The 19,571-nt window shown below is 42.5% G+C and overlaps 1 protein-coding gene across 1 annotated transcript in view; it reads right to left on the reverse strand.

Moving 5' to 3' along the window:
• Nucleotides 1–7,062: 7,062 nt before the first annotated feature.
• The window catches only part of LOC311021655 (protein FAM171B-like), a 128,732-nt gene continuing 116,223 nt past the window's right edge, over nucleotides 7,063–19,571 (reverse strand). The window contains exon 8 of the mRNA XM_084022341.1: nucleotides 7,063–7,074. The gene's annotated coding sequence lies outside the window, so the exon portion shown is untranslated. The remainder of the gene's footprint in view (nucleotides 7,075–19,571) is intronic.

A 19,571-nucleotide genomic window follows, 5' to 3' on the forward strand; every position in this document is an offset into this window, starting at 1 on the left:
TTCGAAACACTTGATAAAAAACCAAATCCGCATAATAAAATCACATTGTATTTCCTTCCTGTCAGCCAGTTTATGAAGTGTGATGAAGCAGCCAAAATGTTTATTTGATGCGTATTAATACAGGCCAGTGAACGTGTGTGTGTGTGTGTGTGTGCAGTGATTAATTCACACATTAAACACTGTCAACAGAGAGTGAAGGAGCTCACATTGGGAAAAGGGGGATTTTCATTGCCAAATGTTGAAATATAAGTGATTTGGAAATATGCTGAAAAGGAACCTGCTTTGTTGGCGACACAACAAACCGGTCAGTCTGAGCTCCATTATGGTGACGAATTCATGGCGGCTAATAAGGGGCTTGGAAGCCAACCGGAGCTGTTCGTTGTGTGTGGGAACAGTCTGTAATAGTTCACCAGCCAGCAGAAACTCTTCTTTGGAGGAATAAATGATAATACAGTGGAAGGAATACTTCTTTTGATGTTTTTTTTTTTAAACAAATGTATATTTTTATGCCAGCCAGGGGCCTTGAGGACATTCAGGGCCAAGACCTTTGCAGGGTGATCCTCTCCCAGTGAAAAAGATGAATAAACAAGCTCTATTTTAATGCCTTTTTATGCACTTTGGCATCTTATTTCCATCTCATGTGCTAAACGTTTTAAATATGAAGTGTGTACCACGAAAATTGTTTACTTTCCAGATTAATTATGAATTGTGACGTTAAATATATCAGTAGTTGGTGGTAATTGTTATTAAGTTATCACAACTGCTATCACATTAATTGACTAGAGTAACATTATGCAACAAGTTAGTAAAATGTAATTAAATGGCACCTACAGACATTGTGAAGAGAAATGTACTTCATATTATAAATCATAAGTCATAGCTCACTTCTCCTTCTACTCTTCCTGCGGTGAGTCACTCAGCTGACCGTCAGACTTGGTTTAAATACTTGGAATTAATTTGACTCTGTCACATTTTTGTAGATAATCGCGTACTTAGATTTCAAATTGTATTCTGGGCTCCACCTGCAACATTCAGGTTCTTCAGCCCCGGAGGAATGACCTGGCAACGCCACTGACGCCAGTCAAACAGCCACAAAGCACAGCTGTCATTCATTGTTTTGGAGAGCTGCTGGGTTTCGGCTCTCTGCTGGCTCCCTCATAGGCCCGTGAGTCTTAATGCGTTTGGTTTTGTTATCAGAAGGCTGAGGCTTGTCCGGCGCCCAAAGGGGAATGGTCGATACCTGCCCAGTGTGGTAAGCTGCTAAGTGGAGCCTGTGTGGCAGCGGCGCTACATCACCATGGCTACCTAATTTCTCAGCCTCACTTAAGGGACCAACCAGGGCAATTTTCTACACTTCCTACCTTTTTTCTTTTCGTGCGGAGAACCTTTGGCCGAGGTATCACAGAGCATAGCTGCGAAACGAGACAGAGAGAAGGAAACCTGAGAAAAAACTGAGAGGCAGAAGAAAGGACAAAACAAATGTGCCAAACGAAATCAAAACAAAGCTGCCAATGTCAAAAAGAATTTGCAAGAATGTGGATCAGGGCTTTTAATGAATCTTGGCAACGCACCAGCGGACCATGTCCCCGGTGGAATGACCCACTAACCAGACAAAAGAGCGGTGATTTGTCCGTTTCTGTCCCTCCAAAGCCGCGCGGTCCAGTCGAGGGGACGGGTTTCGTGGCCAACACGGTGCGGGTGAATGAAGCATTCAGGGTTTTGGCATGGGCCGGCAATCAGCCCCTCTCTCCACGCCTCCAGTGAAAAGCACAGTGCTTATTATCAGTGTGCAAGGCTGGAAACGAAACACACAGCGCCAACATTCTCATCAAGGCCACGGTGGCGAGCTCCTCATTAAGAGTTCTACATGGAGATGAGATGCATCACTTTGCAGGGCATGATTAATGCCATTCAAAATGCACATTCCATTATTATGTATTATCTAGCCGCTTGATTTCATCTGAGACCGCTCCATCAAAAAGATGTCTGAATTAGTGTTATTTAGATGCGTTTATATTTATATTTTTTAATGTATCCAGTTTGATATATCGTGATTCCACGTAGCATGAAGCTAGTGGGTGACATGTTCCTTTATTACCATGAACACTGTAGTTCATTATCAGGCAACCTCACACAGACTGACCTGCTGTTTATCCACTGTTTACTCTTGTTTAAATAACCTAGTAAAACGTAGAAATGGTTCATCATTATTCAAAATGAATGCATTTACATAATGATGTATGTCTTCAATATGAATATTAAGTGGGCCCTTTGTCAGTCACAGATATGGGATTTGTTTTCTCTATTTTGTCAGAGCAGCTGGTTTATTGTTTGCTTTTGGGATGTAATGAGGATTTCAACACACATAACTAAAAAAATACGTCTATAATACATTTCTGTATTATGTATTATTTCCCCCTTTGTGTCTAGACATCTGATGTACTAGTTCAACACAAGAAAATACAATATTGTACAGCTAGAAGCAACAAGAGACCATCAAAACCATCTGGGATTGTGTGTGTGTGTGTGTGTGTGTGTGTGTGTGTGTGTGTGTGTGTGTGTGCACGGCCCACCACTTTAAGTGGAGTATGAAGATGTATTCTGCAGTATGTGTCCTGTAATGTATTCTATTTTTGTGGGATGTGCTTGCGCTGTAAATCCATCTAAACCCATGGGTAATAGTTTCAGACTGCAGCCCAACACACCTGATATCCTCCTCTATACATATATAAGACAATGCCTTCCCTGCAGCCTGGACTTCAGGAAAGTGACTGAGCAGCTGCCGTTATATCCATGCAAACTTCTTTCCTGTTCCTCTCTCCCTCAACACGACTTGATCTTGCCATGGGCAGGAGGCATGTTGGCTCACTGCACTAAACAGACATCTCCTATTGTTTGTTACTGACACAGCAGTCCGTTGTATCCTGAGCAGTCGCGCAGGCGTTGTAATTGTTCTCGGGAACCACTTGAGGCACACTCTGGTTCCAAACAGACTCTTCTGAGGGAATAAGAGGCTGAATTGTTGCTACTTACCAGCCCGAGACAGCAACATCAGAGCAGTGTTTTTTTGCATAAAAGAAAAGTGCAAGGGGGTTAATAACCGAGCTATGAGGCTGCATCCAAGGATCCATCCATGGAAAGGCTACCATTCTTCTTTTGTGCCAAACACATAACAGCATCCACCTGGAGACCGACTGGCACAAACCACAGCTGTGTGACTGAAAACCTGGCAGGATATGTGGCTCTAGCCTGAGAACTACAGGTGCAGATTAAAATGTGGTGTTGTTTGAAATGTGTGGTTGAGGTTATGTTTGCAAAAAAAAATAAAAAAAAGAATTTACTTGGATTTAAAATGTTACAAAATGTGGCGTAGTACCATAAAAGACAATGCACGTTGCAGCTTTTAAAAACACATAACACATCCATCCATCCATTGTCTACCACTTATCCTGTATTCAGGGTCGCAAGGGGGGCTGGAGCCAATCCCAGCTGTCATTGGGCGAAGGCAGGGTACACCCTGGATAGGACGCCAGTCTATCACAGGGCCGACATGTAGAGACAAACAACCATTCACGCTCACATTCACACCTACGGTCAATTTAGAGTCATCAATGAACCTATCCCCATCCTGCATGTCTTTGGACTGTGGGAGGAAGCCGGAGAACCCGGAGAGAACCCACGCTTACACGGGGAGAACATGCAAACTCCACACAGAAGGAACCCAGGCTGACCCGGGAATCAAACCCAGGACCCTCTTGCTGTGAGGCGAGAGTGCTACCCACTACACCACCGTGCAGCCCACCACATAACACATAAAACACATAAAAACACATTCTGGATTCTTTTATCATAGGGATCATCTATTATCAAAGATATCTGCACCAGCTCTGGGCAAAAATAATACAGGTGCATTGACACCTAGTCTATATTTCATTACCTTTTCTTATCAACAATGTTGATATCAACATGGTCTCAGTTTATTGCTTTAGTGTGTATATGATAAAAAATAAAGGTTCCACACAGACTCAAAGCCTGCGGACCATAAAATACTCGTAGTGATGATGGAAGTAATTTAGGGATTGTGGTAGCAGAGAGGGAGTACTGTACATTAGCAAACTTACATAATTTAAAGTCCTACATTATATTATTAATGCACAATGTTAATTGTATTAATATAATTATAAAGAAAAAATGTTGCATGGATCAGATTTGGATCACTGGATTTGCAGTAACTGACCTTTCTGACCTCCAATGTGACCTTTACATGCATCTTCCCATGCATGGACCATTTCAATTGTATTTTAAAACTTCATGCTCACATTAAAACATATCGCATAAAGTTCTAATTGCTGCTCTCTGATCAGCCGCCCTGTCTTTGATTTAACGCATTTTTAAGTGCTAAATAGTTATGCTGTGGCCATCGAAATGATACACATTAGCGCACCCACTCCACAATCATTAATGACCTATGTCATGTTCTGTCAGTCTCATTTGCTGCTGTTATTTAATAGTCAGTGAGAGCCGGCTGCCAGTGGGCCAGTTATTGATGAGTCAGAGTCCAGCCAAACATCCAGAAAGAGCCTTGAGGACTGGACAGCTTCACTCAGTGTAACTGCAAAAAAGAACACCTGCAAATTCATACCGACTGCTATTTCACAGATTGAAACAGTTTGGAGGGAGGTGAAGTATATGAGAAGATATGAAGGAAGATAATCAGCCAACAAGAGCAGATGGGTGACGTCCAGCGTTGAGAAAGTTACTTCAAAAGTGAATAGTTCGACAAGCTACAGTTTTGTGGTATTTACTGTCTGACAGCTAGCTTAGCATCGGTGCACACAGCACTATAACTCCTTACAGTCAAGTAGAAGCTTCAGAAGCCTGCAACGACAGATAACTCACAGACTGTATATAAGACGCTGATGTGGTCGTCACCCAGTGGTTGTGGACTACGGTTTTGGAGCCTCTAGTTTGGCCATCTTGGAATTTTTACAACCAGTGAAGGAAGTGACCATATTTGGACTGTGGAAGAGCGACGGGTGGACCTGGCGAACACAAGAGGAAGAGCAGCAGCCTTACTGGATCTGGCTTCTGGTGTAAGGCTGTTAGCAAAATTAGCCTCCATAAACTTTATAGCTAAGTGCTAAAGTAATCTTAGTAGCTAATTGCATTGGTAGCATGGTAACGAGATGACGACGCCATGGCAGCACTCTGTCAACCACAAGGTAGCCACGCCCTAAAGGATACCCTGATTTATGGTCTATTTCACTCTAAATGAACCATAATCTATGTGTTGAAGAAGACTTGAAACTAGAGGTTGAGACCATGAACTCATGTTTACCATGTTGTCTGTGATAATAAATCAAGTGAGAAGTAGGACCATTTTCTGAGAAAAGAGGAGTTGCCTCCCCGATGGTCGGTGGAGAGAATGCAATGAGCCTGGCCCTCTCTGGGCCCATTGTTGTTAATCATCTGTGTCCCTGCTGACCAGAAGAAACACGGTCTGTGTTTAAACTAATTATTCCGTCCGCTCCTTCGCTGACAGGAACGCTTGAATCACAGATTGTATCCCTCATTGTGAAACATTGCCGCGAGGGACCCTCACCTTGCCGGGCGATGTCGACCATGCCTTCCACGCCACTGTGATTCATCAGCCGCAACAACCACATCTACAACGCTCACCGTGTCGTAGCAGCATGCGACATTTGACCTTTCTTATGTGTACTGTAATTGAGCAAAAAGACATTTCATGTCCTTTTATCTCTATTGCATTTGTCGTTTTTGAAGGTCAGATTGTGGGGGAGAGAAGGGGATGCGGAGAGATAAAGTGAGGGGGGGATACTGGTGTCAACACTTCAGCATCAAATCATTCATTACGCCTCATGAATTAAAAGGAATGAGACTCCATCAAGGAAATGAATGAATGTGATTATCAATCAAACAGGAGCTCTGGACTTTTCACATATTCTCCTTTGTGTGATTGGTCTGGTGCATTAAGCGTGGTGTGTGTTGTAATTCATGTCTAAATCTACAGGGTGAGACAAAGCTGTGGTGAGCTACAGGAGGACCGTGTTTCATTTTCATGACCTCCTACGAAGTGTCATAACCGAAAGTTTGAAAGAAGTGAAATGAAAATGAGTCATAGAAATGGTGATATTTTTGTTATTTTCTTCAGTAAAAAGTCAAAAGCAGCAATATAATGTATCCCACTTGCAAGTCAAGCCTGTGTTTCCATCGCCTGATATAGTAGTGTTTGACTCCACATAAACCCGTCCTTCTGCAGTAAATATGCACTAGAACACCAAGTGTGTATTACTCCACTGATGCAAATAGTTCCTGACAAATGCACCATTCACTCCCGTTTGAGGAACGAATGCTGAAAACCACAGTGTCCAATAACTGAACTTTTCACTCATTTTTGTCTTTAATATACACCACTGGGCTTAGCGATGAATGTCACAGAGAGGGCAAAAAAGTAAAGTATTTAGAGAAAAAATGAGGCTTTGCTGGTTTTGTGGACTAAAGAAAATAACACCAACCTCAAAGTTCACAAAACACACCGCAGTTAAGATTAGGAGATCAGTGTAGGTAGCATCTTTGTATAAGCCTAACAGCAAAGTAATTAGAGTTAAGAGGCCAAAATGTAGTTATGGAGCATATTTTTGGAGCAAGGGGGAAATAAATCTAGAGTTTCGTGAAATAAGTGGAAAGGAAAATGTGCCGACTGCATTTGGAGTGTCACTCAAAACTGTCAGGCTGTTACTTCTGAGCTACGGCTTCCCCCCCGTGGCACTTCATAAAACACTCGAATATCTGCTGGGTGCAAAGTGAATGTTTCCTGAGGTCAAAGCACTTCACAGCATACATTCACATTGTTAACTGTGGAGAGGAGCAATATACTGTCGACTTAAATGGACTCCAAAGAGCTCCGTGACTGTCTTTATACTCGGGAGGAGAACAAGGGAAAACGGAGACGCCGGTTTTTGGGCAGACGAGCGAGTGGACCGGGTGGAAGCAGGTGTGTGGCAGCAGCTCCAGCTCCCATGAGAGATTGTTAGCACCGGCGTGCAGTAAGACCTGACCTAAGCGAGTGGAGTATATAATTGGAAAAAGCTTAGACATACTGAACTAGCGGCTCAAGTTGAGTGGTCCGGCTGGAAATTGAGAGAGTGTGGTGATTGGCTTCTGAAGGGGGGGGATTTATGTCCACATCTGTTACCAAGTTACTCAATAACCAAGAATTTGTCTTGTCAAAGGTACACAGATATGGAAAATGAGTAAAGCTAACAATCGCTTTTTGAAATGAAATCTGACAAGCACTCCTCTTTCGTGAAGCTGAATCATCAGGTTGCCACATAATTCAAATTCATGGATGATAGCTCATCAGATTTGGCTTGCATATGAGCTGATGTAGCTACTGTAGACTGTCAGAGTCTTCTACTCAGTCCCATATATTCATTTTACCTTAATCATATTTTGCAGTGCTCGTTGTGCAAGGTGGATTTCAGGAATTTGATATGATTATTAAAAATATTTGCTCACAACCTCCTATAGCTCTGAGCAGAGCCGAAGTTGCGCATTGATTCATGGATGGATGTCATGATATTATTGGTTGGTTCTCATGTAAGCAAGCATCGTATTGTCTTTTCCCGTCAGAATTAACCATTGGATTTTGATATAAAAACATGAAGAAAATTAATTTTTGCACTTGTTTTTGTTAACTTAAAAAAAAATGTTAACTGAGATGTGCTCTTAAAGGCTAAAGAAAGGCTAAATTTAATTTCAGCTCTCCTTTAAGGACACCATCATGGTCATGTGTTGACACTTTGAAAGAAATAGTAAAAAAATGTGGGTATATTTGTTTAAAAGCACTAAGAATCCACTTTTACGATACACAACATGTTAATACAATGCTAACCTGCTAGCTGGTATATTATTGTGTTCACAATCTTATGTTAGCATGCTAGATGCTAGATTTGCATGCATCCTAAAACTCGTTAGGATACATTGTTTGGGAACCATGAATGCCTGTGAAAAAATGCTGTGCCAGTCGATCCAGAAGTTGAGATATCCTACTTTACTGCTGCTAGCAAACTATTTCATGGACCGACGGTGTGCCAAGTGCCAAGGAGCCCACTTTGAGGATCACTGCTCTGCTGTATCTGTCGACAGAGTTGAGAAAATGAAAAAGTTGTGGAAGCTCCGAACACTGCTGCTCATAGAATAACAGCTCAATAGTGCAACTAGACGTCAGCACCGACGTAGCTTTAACCTCTGGTTCTCTAACATCTTAGCATGGCTTCTCAGCACGGCGGTTTCTTGAAATGACAGATTTACATAAGATATCACACGTTGGATCTGTACAGCATTAAGGCATGACAGATGAAGGACTGGGATGGAGAAAAAAAATATTGCGCCGTTGAGTGATCTCTTTGAAATGGAGAAAAATGAGACTCGGATGGAAAATAGATAAGAGGTCCTCCTCTCTGCTTTGAGCTCATTATTCATAGCGGTTCAAACACTTTCCCTCCATATTTACACAGGAGGAAACAGTTGCACATACAAATGATTGGACGACTCAGTTCCATAGGACTTGTTCACTGTGTCTTAGATATGAGAATAAATAAGCACCAGCACATGTCATTAAATGAAAGAACAGTATATTGAGTTTTAATACGTGTCAACAGAAACAAATCCATATGTATAGAAAGTATACAAGCGTGGCTTTCACATGGAATCCAATCTGGGGACGCAGGTCGCAGATCAGCAGGGCATTTCTGTTATCATTTCAGAAGCAAACTGACATTTGAATGTACAATCATTCAATTTCCGTGGAAGCGCGAGGCTGAGGTGGAGAAACAAAAATCAAAGAGTTGGGGCTTGGCACTGTCAGCGGCAATAACGTTGATGTCCCTGTTGGAGCGCTGAAAGAAATCTGGCTTTGTCGGCTATGAAGGTGCTCATCAACGAAGGCAGGGTTTCTGGAGAGACGGGAGACATTGATCTAGACAAAGCAGCTTTTGATTGTTCAGTGTTAGTAAAGTCCCTAATCCTACCGAGGCACCCTCAGTCCCCAGAAGGCATATAATACATCTTACATCCGTCTCTATTGTATTTCTTACAACGCTGTGTTATTCCTTCAATAAACATTCTGCCACTACCAATGACTATCTACCTATCTGCTGCATCTACCTGATGGGACAAGAAAAGGGGAAAAAAGCCCAGAATTTGTGTTATGCCCAAATTTGTCTGGGGGGAACCGAGACAGAAGGCGCTCCCCTCTTTCCTGCTCTCAGAAATAACCAATTAAATCAAAGTTCAAGCTCAGTGATCTACTTCAAGAACAAGAGAAACACAGATGCCACACCAATCACAAATGGAATGTCACTCTAAAGTTGATACTTTCTACAGAAACAAATGTGCAGAGAAATGGGTGGTTTACTGACCCCGGGCAGGTGTCCCAAATTCAAGTCAAGCCAAAAAACATGATGCTTGTCATTTCCTGTCAGCTCTCCACTGACTCATAAAATCAAATATGACTCAAAGCATATTAATGTTTGAATGCATCTCCTTTACGCCATCCTCCTCTTCACTGACATGTTCCGCACAATCGGACTCTTTCCTGTAAATGTTGCAATAGCTTTGTGATTTGTTCTGTTGAGGTATTTATTTTATTTTTATTATAACACACATTTTGTCACGTTTGCCTCACAAGTCATGTGATTATATTACTTGAGGTTATTTGGAGTTATAAATTTCCTGTTTTATTTAGTTATTTCCTGTTCTCACCCCTACTTTCAGGTGTCTTGACTTTCACGCCCTCATGTGTGTTCCCTCCTGGCTGATTACCTTCCTAATGTGTCTCACCTGAGCCTCGTTGTCTCCCCACCTCCTGCTCTATTTAGTCCTGTCTTCCTCTCCCTTCCCTGCCAGTTTGTCTTGATTCCTTGTGAGAAAGCTTTCCAGTGGTACTTTGTATTCCGAGTGTTCCGCCTGTTTTTGACCTCGTCAGTTTTGACTGTTATTTTGCCTCGCTGCCTTCCAATGTACCGATCATTTACCATTTAAGGTGTTTCAAACATTCTCCAACCTCAGTGTGGTTGTGCATTTGGGTCTCATGCCTTATACTAGTGTGGTCCATGTATCTCTATTGAAACGTATTCATCACCATACAGAAACAATGCATTTAAAATATATATATATTTTTTTAATTTTCATTAATAATTGCCTTGCATTATCTTAAACCATGTTTTGAGATGTGTTTAATAAATACAGTTTATTGTAACTAATTCTCTCATTTATAAAATACAGATTGTTTTGTTGCATAATTTAGACGTAGGAGGAAACAGACAGTAATGGCATTAACCATGACTCTTCTGCATTTCGGGGCACCAGAAAGCAGTAACAAGCCAACACTTAATTTCAAGCACAAACATTTTAGTTACATCTGTGTTTGACAGGTCAAAAGATGCAAACATGTACAAGTACCAAGCTGACAGCATTAAGCTGTTTGGCACAAAAAACACTTCAATTATCTTCACTGTGACTCTGGGGCTGATCGCCCCGGAGCTGATGAGTTTTCCAGTTCAAATGTTCAACTTCCGACCTCCAAACATTCCAAGCCCTCAAAGCCAAAACATGGTGTTCCATTATACTTTTTTTTTGTAGGTCGAACAGTTTGAATCAAATTTGTCTTGAATGCAACGCGGGAGTGAAGTCTACAAGCCAAGTAAAACAGAAATCCAGCACTGTGATATCACAGTGCAGAAATAACCGGATACCACCCCGACTACAAACAACTACAAACTAGGCAAATAAGATGGTTTTATATTTACATAAAACTATCACAACAAAATAAAAATGTATATTTTGCCCCAAGAAACTCATTAAAATGCACAGTTTCCATATTGCAGTGTTACATATGGAAGAGTATTTCCATGCATATGGATGGTGCTGTGAGTTCTGGGTAGTGCTGCAGATATAGAAAATCGATCTAAGGAAGAAACCTTATGCTGACGCATTAGAAAGATCCTCATTTACATACTGTTTAAAACAACAAGTCCTCCAACTCATACGACCACAGTTGTCGTTGGTCCATGCACTCGAATACGACCTCTGGGAGCGTATTGCGGAGATTCTTCCGCAACGATAGTAGTGGTTAAGGTTAGGGTTAGGTCGACGTGTGGAGGCGGTCTCTGCCGATGATGCACGCGCGGGGGGGGGGGGGGTAGCGCGGGGGGCGCGCGGGGGGGGGGGGGGGGGTAGGTTTAGGGGGGGGGGTAGCGCGGGGGGCGCGCGGGGGCGCGCGGGTGGGGGGGGGGGTAGGTTTAGGGGGGGGGGGTAGCGCGGGGGGGGGGGGGGGGGGTAGGTTTAGGGGGGGGGGGTAGCGCGGGGGGCGCGCGGGGGCGCGCGGGGGGGGGGGGGTAGCGCGGGGGGCGCGCGGGGGGGGATGGGGGTGGGGGGGGGGTAGGGGGGGGGGGTTGGGGAGAAGATGTCGTGGAATCGGGGTAGGTTTAGGTCGACGTGTGGGGGGGGCGATCGTCTGAGACACCGGAGTGTCGATATTTACTTGACCGCTAGAGGGCGCGCTATTTTGAAACGTAACATATGGTCGTAATTCGGTGCTTGACACACGACCTATGTGGTCGTTTTCTCGAGGAGGACAGTCTGGTTTAAAACTCACCAATATCACCAATTTCGCCTAAACTTTGCAAAAGTTTATTTGTGTTTTTGTGAATGCTGGACTAAGATGAACCCATTTCCATCTTTTTGAAGAGGGTTCGTCCGATGCTGTGATGCAGCCTTTTCCTCACAGATGATTTTAAGAAACCTCAGATGTCAGCGCGGCTCGGCCCTCGGTTTGAGATGTGCCGTGACCGGCGGTCCTTTCAACAGCTGCCATCAACGATCCTATGTATGGCAGGAAGCGAGCGTGCTCTTTGTTATTCAAAGGAAATACGCTATTGGACCCAGATGTGAAACAGTCGTGCATCCGCCGGCCAAATCCAACACCCAGCATGACTCTGAAAGCAACAAAGGGGCCGGTGTTTTATTTACACACTGTCATGTGGCGTTGCAATGTTTTTCTGATGTCGGGAAGCAAGAAACACATTTGAACCATTAGAGTCCATCAGTGTGTAACATCTTGATTAAATGGAGGTCAGTGAAGATTTCATATGGAGGTGGTGGTGCTGGTTAACCTGACCCTCCAGATGGTCTGTTACACACAAGGGCAAAAAACAAACTTAGCCTCTGATTGGGTGAACCATCTGTCCATTAAAACTCATGCAGACGCAAATGGATTTTAATCTTTTATTATTATACATGATCCTGTGATTCTCACGTGAACTGACGTGAGCAGGTGTTGGTTGAGTAAAACGAGGCGTGAAAGATTGAACATTTCAGCGGAAACTTCCGGAACAATCTAAAGGTCACAGTTGTCAGTTGTACATCTTGTTGTGTGTGATTAATATGCACTTCAATGTATATTTTTTACTTCGTCGGCTAGAACTATGGTCTGCAGTGATGCATTGAGTTTAGCATTTAAAGCTAGCTAGGTCAGTCGGCCATCTTGGTAGTGTTCTCTACCATTTGTTTCCCCGGTAACTTTGTGTTTGTGGTCTTCTTGTTTTATCTCATGGTGGTAGCCATTTTCTATCGGGAGGAGCTTCCGTGTGTTTGGCTACTTGTGTGCTTGCTGCTTATTCTCAAGCAGAGTGGCAGCGTTTAGTTGGCCCTTTTGTGCGTGATGAGATCTTGTCTGTTCCACATTTGACCCCAAGTTGACCCCTTATTCAGGACTCGTACAAATGGGATGTGTGACTCGCTTGCACGTCATTTGCCTCATCTTGAAACTTGAAGAGGAGTTTTTAGTATTCGGTGCTCTGAGCAGTTCTAACACACAGCTTGAGTAAGTAGCACTCAGTTTAATCATCTGAAATTCAAGTACACTTCATTTCAATGAATAAATGGTTTGGTGGTAATTCGTTGCTAACAATGTGATTTTTTAAATACATTGTTTTAAGGGTGGGAATGTTCCAGCTGTGTGTTTTCCCAGGTGCTCTCGTCCCTTTTTCCTCTCCTGTGGCTCGGCCCAGGTGTGCTGCATCACACAACGAGGTGCAGCTGGCCCCGAGACGAAGAAGTGTTTAAAAGATCCAGTGCCTCCAGCAGCAGGAGGAGAAGAGGCCTCTAGACAGACACTGCTGGTGTTGCTGCCGCTCACCCTGAGTTTTTGTAAAATCTCATGGATTTCATGGTTTTGAAAGGTGTCTTTTGAGATTTTTCTTGCAGCCTTTGAGGCTGGACTTTAACAGTGTCAGGAAACAGGAAAGTAGTTTTTCTGATCTTTGCAGTGAATAAAGGCATCGATCAATCCTGTTGTCTGGAAAAGGTTGAGGTACACCTGTATTTATGAACATAGAGGCTCCGTTGTCCGAAACCAAGACACACACTTTATTAAACCCTTTCAAACTTGACGGTAGTCGGTGCAAACCAGATCCACTATTCTGTGAATATTGTAATTATGAATCTGTTATTGAGTCAATATAAACAGCTGGTGGTGTCAGTCAGTGTCCCATTAAACAGCTGCAGAACATGATGTAATTAAAAGAGCAGCAGTCAAAACTCAAACGAATGAACATGATAGAAGAGTAGTCGCCATTTTTCATCTCCCCAGTGGACGTTCATGTCACAGTATGACATGTTTCCATCGTCTGTTTTTTTGTTTTTAAGTCCCGACGCTCCACTAGGAATGGAAACATAATTAAATATCAGACAAGTCCAATAATTCCCATCTAACTTGAGCTTGTCACCATCTCTTCAGTTGCTTGAAACCAGGTTGAGACCTAATAGATCTGTTTTTATTTCCCGCTCATGTGTTAATCACATGCACGATCAGATGTTGCTGATCAGATTTAGATGAAACGCGCTGCACGTGTCAGGCGCCACTTTGGTCATACATTTTCTCCGAGGTTATTTGCATTCAGACACCTCTGATTGAATGCTAACAGGAACAAGAAGTACGACTCATCTCGTCTTTGTGACAAAATGACAACGACTGCTGACCTTAAGAGTTGCCACAGCTATGTGCTGGAGTTCTGAATGTGTTACTGACTGGCTTTGATGGATGGGGATGACAATATTAATGTCTAATGTTCTTTATATCCTGGGTTGAATGATGGAGTTGAAAAATAGCTCATGTAAATAATGAAAGTATTTCAGGGTTATTTGGATTGTGTTCCTATTTCTATTAAGAGTCCTCTCCTTATGAGAACATGCAGGAAATGTCTTGTAATAAGAGATCCTGTTTGTACATTTATTAAGTAGACATAATTTTACTTTCAAATAATTTTCCATCCTTGATTAACTAAATGTGGCTCCTTGAATTAAAGGATAATTGCATCTCATCAGAGGGTGCAAGTTTATAAATATATAGCCGATATAAACAAGTTGCTTGATCCCGCTAAGACCGGATGTTAGCCGTTGCTATGACTACAAGTGTAAGCTACCACTAGCATCTTAGCCCAACGGCACTGATCGATAAACACCCATAAGGTGACAATTTGGCCCATATAAATAAAATAATAATAATCATACAATAATCATCAACAGCCATCATCCTTAATAAGATGTAGTCACACATTGTGATAATTAGAAAAATAAATACATTCATGGGAAGTTAGCTAGCATAAATGCCGGTTGTTAGCATCGTAATAAACTCGCAAATTTGTGACTTTATAAAGTCACAAATTTGCAATAATAAAGATATAAACTTTTTTTTTTTATTATTACAGTGGCCCTAATAAGCCATCGTTGGTTTGCTCTTATGCCAAATAATTCTTAAAATTCCAGATTTATAAGGTAAAATCTTCTGGTTTACATGGATTTTACGAGTAAAGAAAATGCCCAGAAATAAGTTGCAGCTGTTGAAAGCCCAGTGGTTGCGTGACCATCCTTGCCAGGTGACGTAGCCACATCGTGCCACACTAGCACCGTGTGCGTGTGCTGTTGCACTCTTTAAGTGGTCTAGGTTTAATGTGCTGTCAAACACATTAATTACACACTGCCCACAAAGCGTCCCGGCCCCCTCTAGCCTCAGCATCTGGCTGGTGAAGTGGGGACGTGTGCAACTCAACAGCTGAGGGGGAGCTCGTGTCGGGAGGTTAACGCCGAGGCACTGGCCCTGCATTAATCACGGAAAGGTCAGGCGGGGAAAAGGCCGCGCGGAGCAAATGATTCCTGGCTGCATTTCAAGTGTTCTGAATCCCTCCACGAACCGGGGGAACCACATCAATAGCAAAGTGCAGTCAGATGGTTGCACAGTGTGATGCTATGCATTCATTAAATCTTTCATGCGGGCGGTTTTAAATAATTTGCAAGTGTGTTTAATAATGCCGTAGTTTGTGTGTGAAGGGGGCCCTCCTCCTTGGTTCCAATGCTGAAGATGACCTTGGTTTCTCTTTTCTGATCAAGCGACCTCCTTTTGTTCTGCAAATGTGTCTGCTCTCACTAAATCACCGTGAGATGCTTTTGCATCACAGTTACTCCACCAGACATCAAACCCACAGTTTTGCCGTCCTCTCTTCTCACCCATTGAATACCGACACACAAGGCACCATTTAATATCTATTATTAGACGCACAGAGGGTGACATGGTTTGAAGACGGAAAGACAGTAATTACATTTTACATTTTTTAATACCTTTTAGATGAATGAGATGGTAATCTGCATGAGGAAAAGAAAAACATGTAAATAATACATCCGCTTATATCCATGAGACACAGATGAACGTGACCACTATACATTTTAAATAAACCAAATTTCTTGTCCAGTGTTGCAGATTCACAGTGCATCATCTGAGCGTCAGCAGACTGTTGCTACGCCAACCTTAGAGCCTACAGTCGCTACGCCTGTCGACCTTTAGATTCAACGGCCCAACGGGTCCTTGACTTCAGACAAGTCCACCAAAGCACACTCCTCATCTCCAGCAACCGTTGAAATTCATATAACTTGTGATAATATAGTCGTCGTTTAATGAGAACAAAGGCATAACATTTAATAAAAAAAACATACCTGCCCTCTAGACAGCTCTGCGTTCCCTTCTTGCTGTCTGGGAGTGCTATACCCTTCACATCGTCTGACAGACACTCTCTGGATGAGACAAAGTTCATGGGAGGAGAAAAAAAACGAAAACTAAATGAATCGATACGAGACGTGATTTGTCTCGTAGTCGTGGACAGAACTGTTAGTATACGGACGGTGTCTCCCTCACTTCTGATGAAAAGTATTTCTAAAGGCAATTTATTAGTCGCTGGTTATCAGTGGGGATGTGGAGACGTCCCTTCCCATTTCTATGCACATGAAGTGATTGAAGTTGTGGTCAGCCACATAAAGCAGCTTCTTTCACAGTGTTAGGCTCTCCTCTTATCAATACTTCCTTTTAATCGTGGCTGTGATCTTTTCCCAACCTTGAGCAGTTTAATTAGTGGGTCTTTTTTAGATTACGCTTCCTAAATGACCTATTTTGTCCCTCAGGTTTGAAGCCTCGTTGGTCAGAGTCTTGTAGACTTCAGCACTTTGTGTTCAGCCATCCAAAGAACTCTTTAATAGACTGTCGATGGCACAGAAGGTTACGTTGTACCTCTAGATAAACGCAAATCAAACTGCCTTATGGAAAGAAGAGTATACATACATATACACAGTTGGGATTAGAAACTTCTGAAGGACCTTTTCTTACATTGAATGTTTCCATTTTCCTCTGTTGATTGGTATACAGTGACTTTTCCAGCCTTATGGCAACATCCACATTCTAGTTGTGTTTCATCATCTTCTCTCAGACTGTGACATTTTGAAATGAAATAAAAATCCCTGCCTAATATCCCTCTCTTGTTCAGCCTTTCACAACAGTTCCATTGCAACAAAAATAAGCTTATGTCTTAAATATCCAGAAGACATGTTTTTCATGTCTGCTTCTTCAGTTCTGCTCTGAGCGTTTGAACGTATCCTCAATGAAAAGGGAGAGTGAAGTTAATTTTCAGAGGGAGAAGTAGTTTCATGTTTCGTATTTAGGGACTTAATCAGCACATCTGCTCTGTTTCCCAGAGGAACCGTTCCCCTTGTTGTTATGCTCTTGTTTTTCTAATTAACAGCAGGGGGTTTTCTCTCTGTAGATTCACTTTTAGGCTAAATTTAAACAGGAAACTTCATCTCCAAAGTGAGCGTAATGGTCCTGAGTGCATGGCAAATGTGTTTCATATCCTCTCCATTCCGTCCTTTTTATATATAAAGGTTATTAGTGAATATAAAAGGGAAAGAAAAAACCCATCTCCCATCCTGAGACGACAGGACTTTGCTCACTACGTTGTGTAACGCGGCTAAGTGGACATTTATCTCAACCAAAAAGTCTCACCTGAATTCTCCGCACGTTGCTTTCATACTAAACTGATACAAGAAAGAGGCATCGCTAATCATTCCGGACAGACGATTCTATCTCTGTAACCGTTTGTGTTCTGCTGAGTTTTTTGTTTTTTTTTCAAACCCGGATTTAAAACGACCCCTAACACCGAGGGAGACATCAAACAGGAGGCTCAGGTGTCCGATGAGACATCTCATTCAAGGAGATAAATGGATTCCCACTACACAGAAGTATTTATCTTTTTTTCTTACCCCGTTGTTCCACCTTATGGAATCTTTGATCGGCTCAAGGACAAATCTTTGAACAAAGCGTGAGCCCACAAGTTGCTGCATCACATCAGAAAACGACTCTTCTAATTCACCCCGAAGTCACTGCTATTCTCACTTAACTTCTTATCATTCAACTATTGGCTTTTACCGCCTCCAATAAGTGGGCCGCCCTCTGGAGAACGTGACATTTTCTCTGTCTGGGGCCTGATTGGTCTGGTTTGTACGTGTGAGGGGATTCACTTTACAGCTTCATGAAAACTGGATGATTCTGCAGCGCGCTTCTTGCATCCAACAGTACAGTATCCATACTGCAAGAAGTATGATCGATCAGTGATGGCTGCTTGTGTTGAGATTGGCAGAGATGACGTCATGAAACAGATAAATGACCCAAGAGTCTTGAATAATGAATAATGGCCAAACACAATTACTTTGGCTGTTAATTGCACGTCGATAGTCAAGGCCAAGCTTGTCATTACGTCCAACGCATCCATCTTCAGTGTTACAGAGTTCACCAAGTTAGATTGAAGTCTTCTAAAGACCTTTTCAATAATACAGAGAACTACTAAATTACCATCATACTGGGAAGAATGGGAACAGGAAGGACAACCAATCGGGACAATACAGCTTTTACATGTTATAAAGTGACATTAAAATTACATTTTTGTCACTCCTTCTGATCAGTATGCAACAATAATCCTATTAATTTGATCTTTCATCATGAAGACCTAAGTTAGCTCATCAAATGTCTCCTTGTTCTTAAAATGCATTGATACAAATGGCAAACTATTCTTTTTTTTTTTTTAATAAAAAATGCTTGAAAGGTTTATGCAGTAAACTCTTTGATCCCTCTGTTGTAAAGGTTAAACCGCTGTGCGGTCCAGCAGTGACCTTTCCACCACGCTACCATCCAGCAGGACGCGTTGCCAGCCTGTCGGCCCCGAAGCAAGAATAAAAAATAAACCTCTCTCAAGCATACTTTTAGCCGCGCTGGATAGCAGCCTCCACTGAATACATCTTCCATTCAACAAAACTCTTACAAAACATCAATCTTGGGCATATTTTAAATGACGCAATCATAAGTTGGTGGAGGGGGGGAAAAAAAACGGAAAGCCGTGAGACGGAACGAGCGCTATTTAAAGGACCCCCGGCTTCCGCAGGCTGCCACGCGAAGAACATTTATAAACATAATCCCCGGATCCCTTCCTGCCATTTAGCGATGTGTGATGTGTGTGAGAGACGGGGCATCGAGAATCTCATTACATCCACTGTCACTTCCCTCAGGTGTCGTGAGTAACGACGCCTCACCCACTGACACGGCAGAATCCATCGCTGCCGATTGATTCCTCAGCTCAGGTTTGAAGGCTTTAATTGAGTTACGGGGGCCACGCATCAGTATTCCACCTCATGGCGTCACTGAAGCTGAAGGAACTCCTCCCGTTGTTGCAACGAGGAGCAGGGGAGGGATCTGCCAGCCGGGGAGACAACAAGGTGGTTAATAATGTGAAGACGCGCTGTTGTGGTTGATATAATAAGTACGACAACTTCATTCCATGGAAAGGATTGTCTCGCTGTGGTGACTCTCTACTAATTACTTCCTTCTCGCAGCAAATTTCACTGCCTCGGAACAGAATCTAATAAGGTTTTCATGATTTGATGATAATCACTCTGAGGTTTTACCTGCTGGATTCAAAGGCTGTACAATTCACCAAGTCATGGTCCTTTTGAGAGGTAAACTATCTGATTTGAACAGTTCCAGCTCTGTGGAGCAAAGCGTTTGCTAACCTTTTCAGATTAGTTTTATAAGGTAAACCCCTACCATGAATATGTCTTTACACACAATGTATCATTTGATGCTTTAGTATAAGAAACGGGTGTTGAAAATACAATTT

This window comes from Eutrigla gurnardus (assembly GCF_963514095.1).
Source record: "Eutrigla gurnardus genome assembly, chromosome: 12".
NCBI classification, from domain to species: domain Eukaryota; kingdom Metazoa; phylum Chordata; class Actinopteri; order Perciformes; family Triglidae; genus Eutrigla; species Eutrigla gurnardus.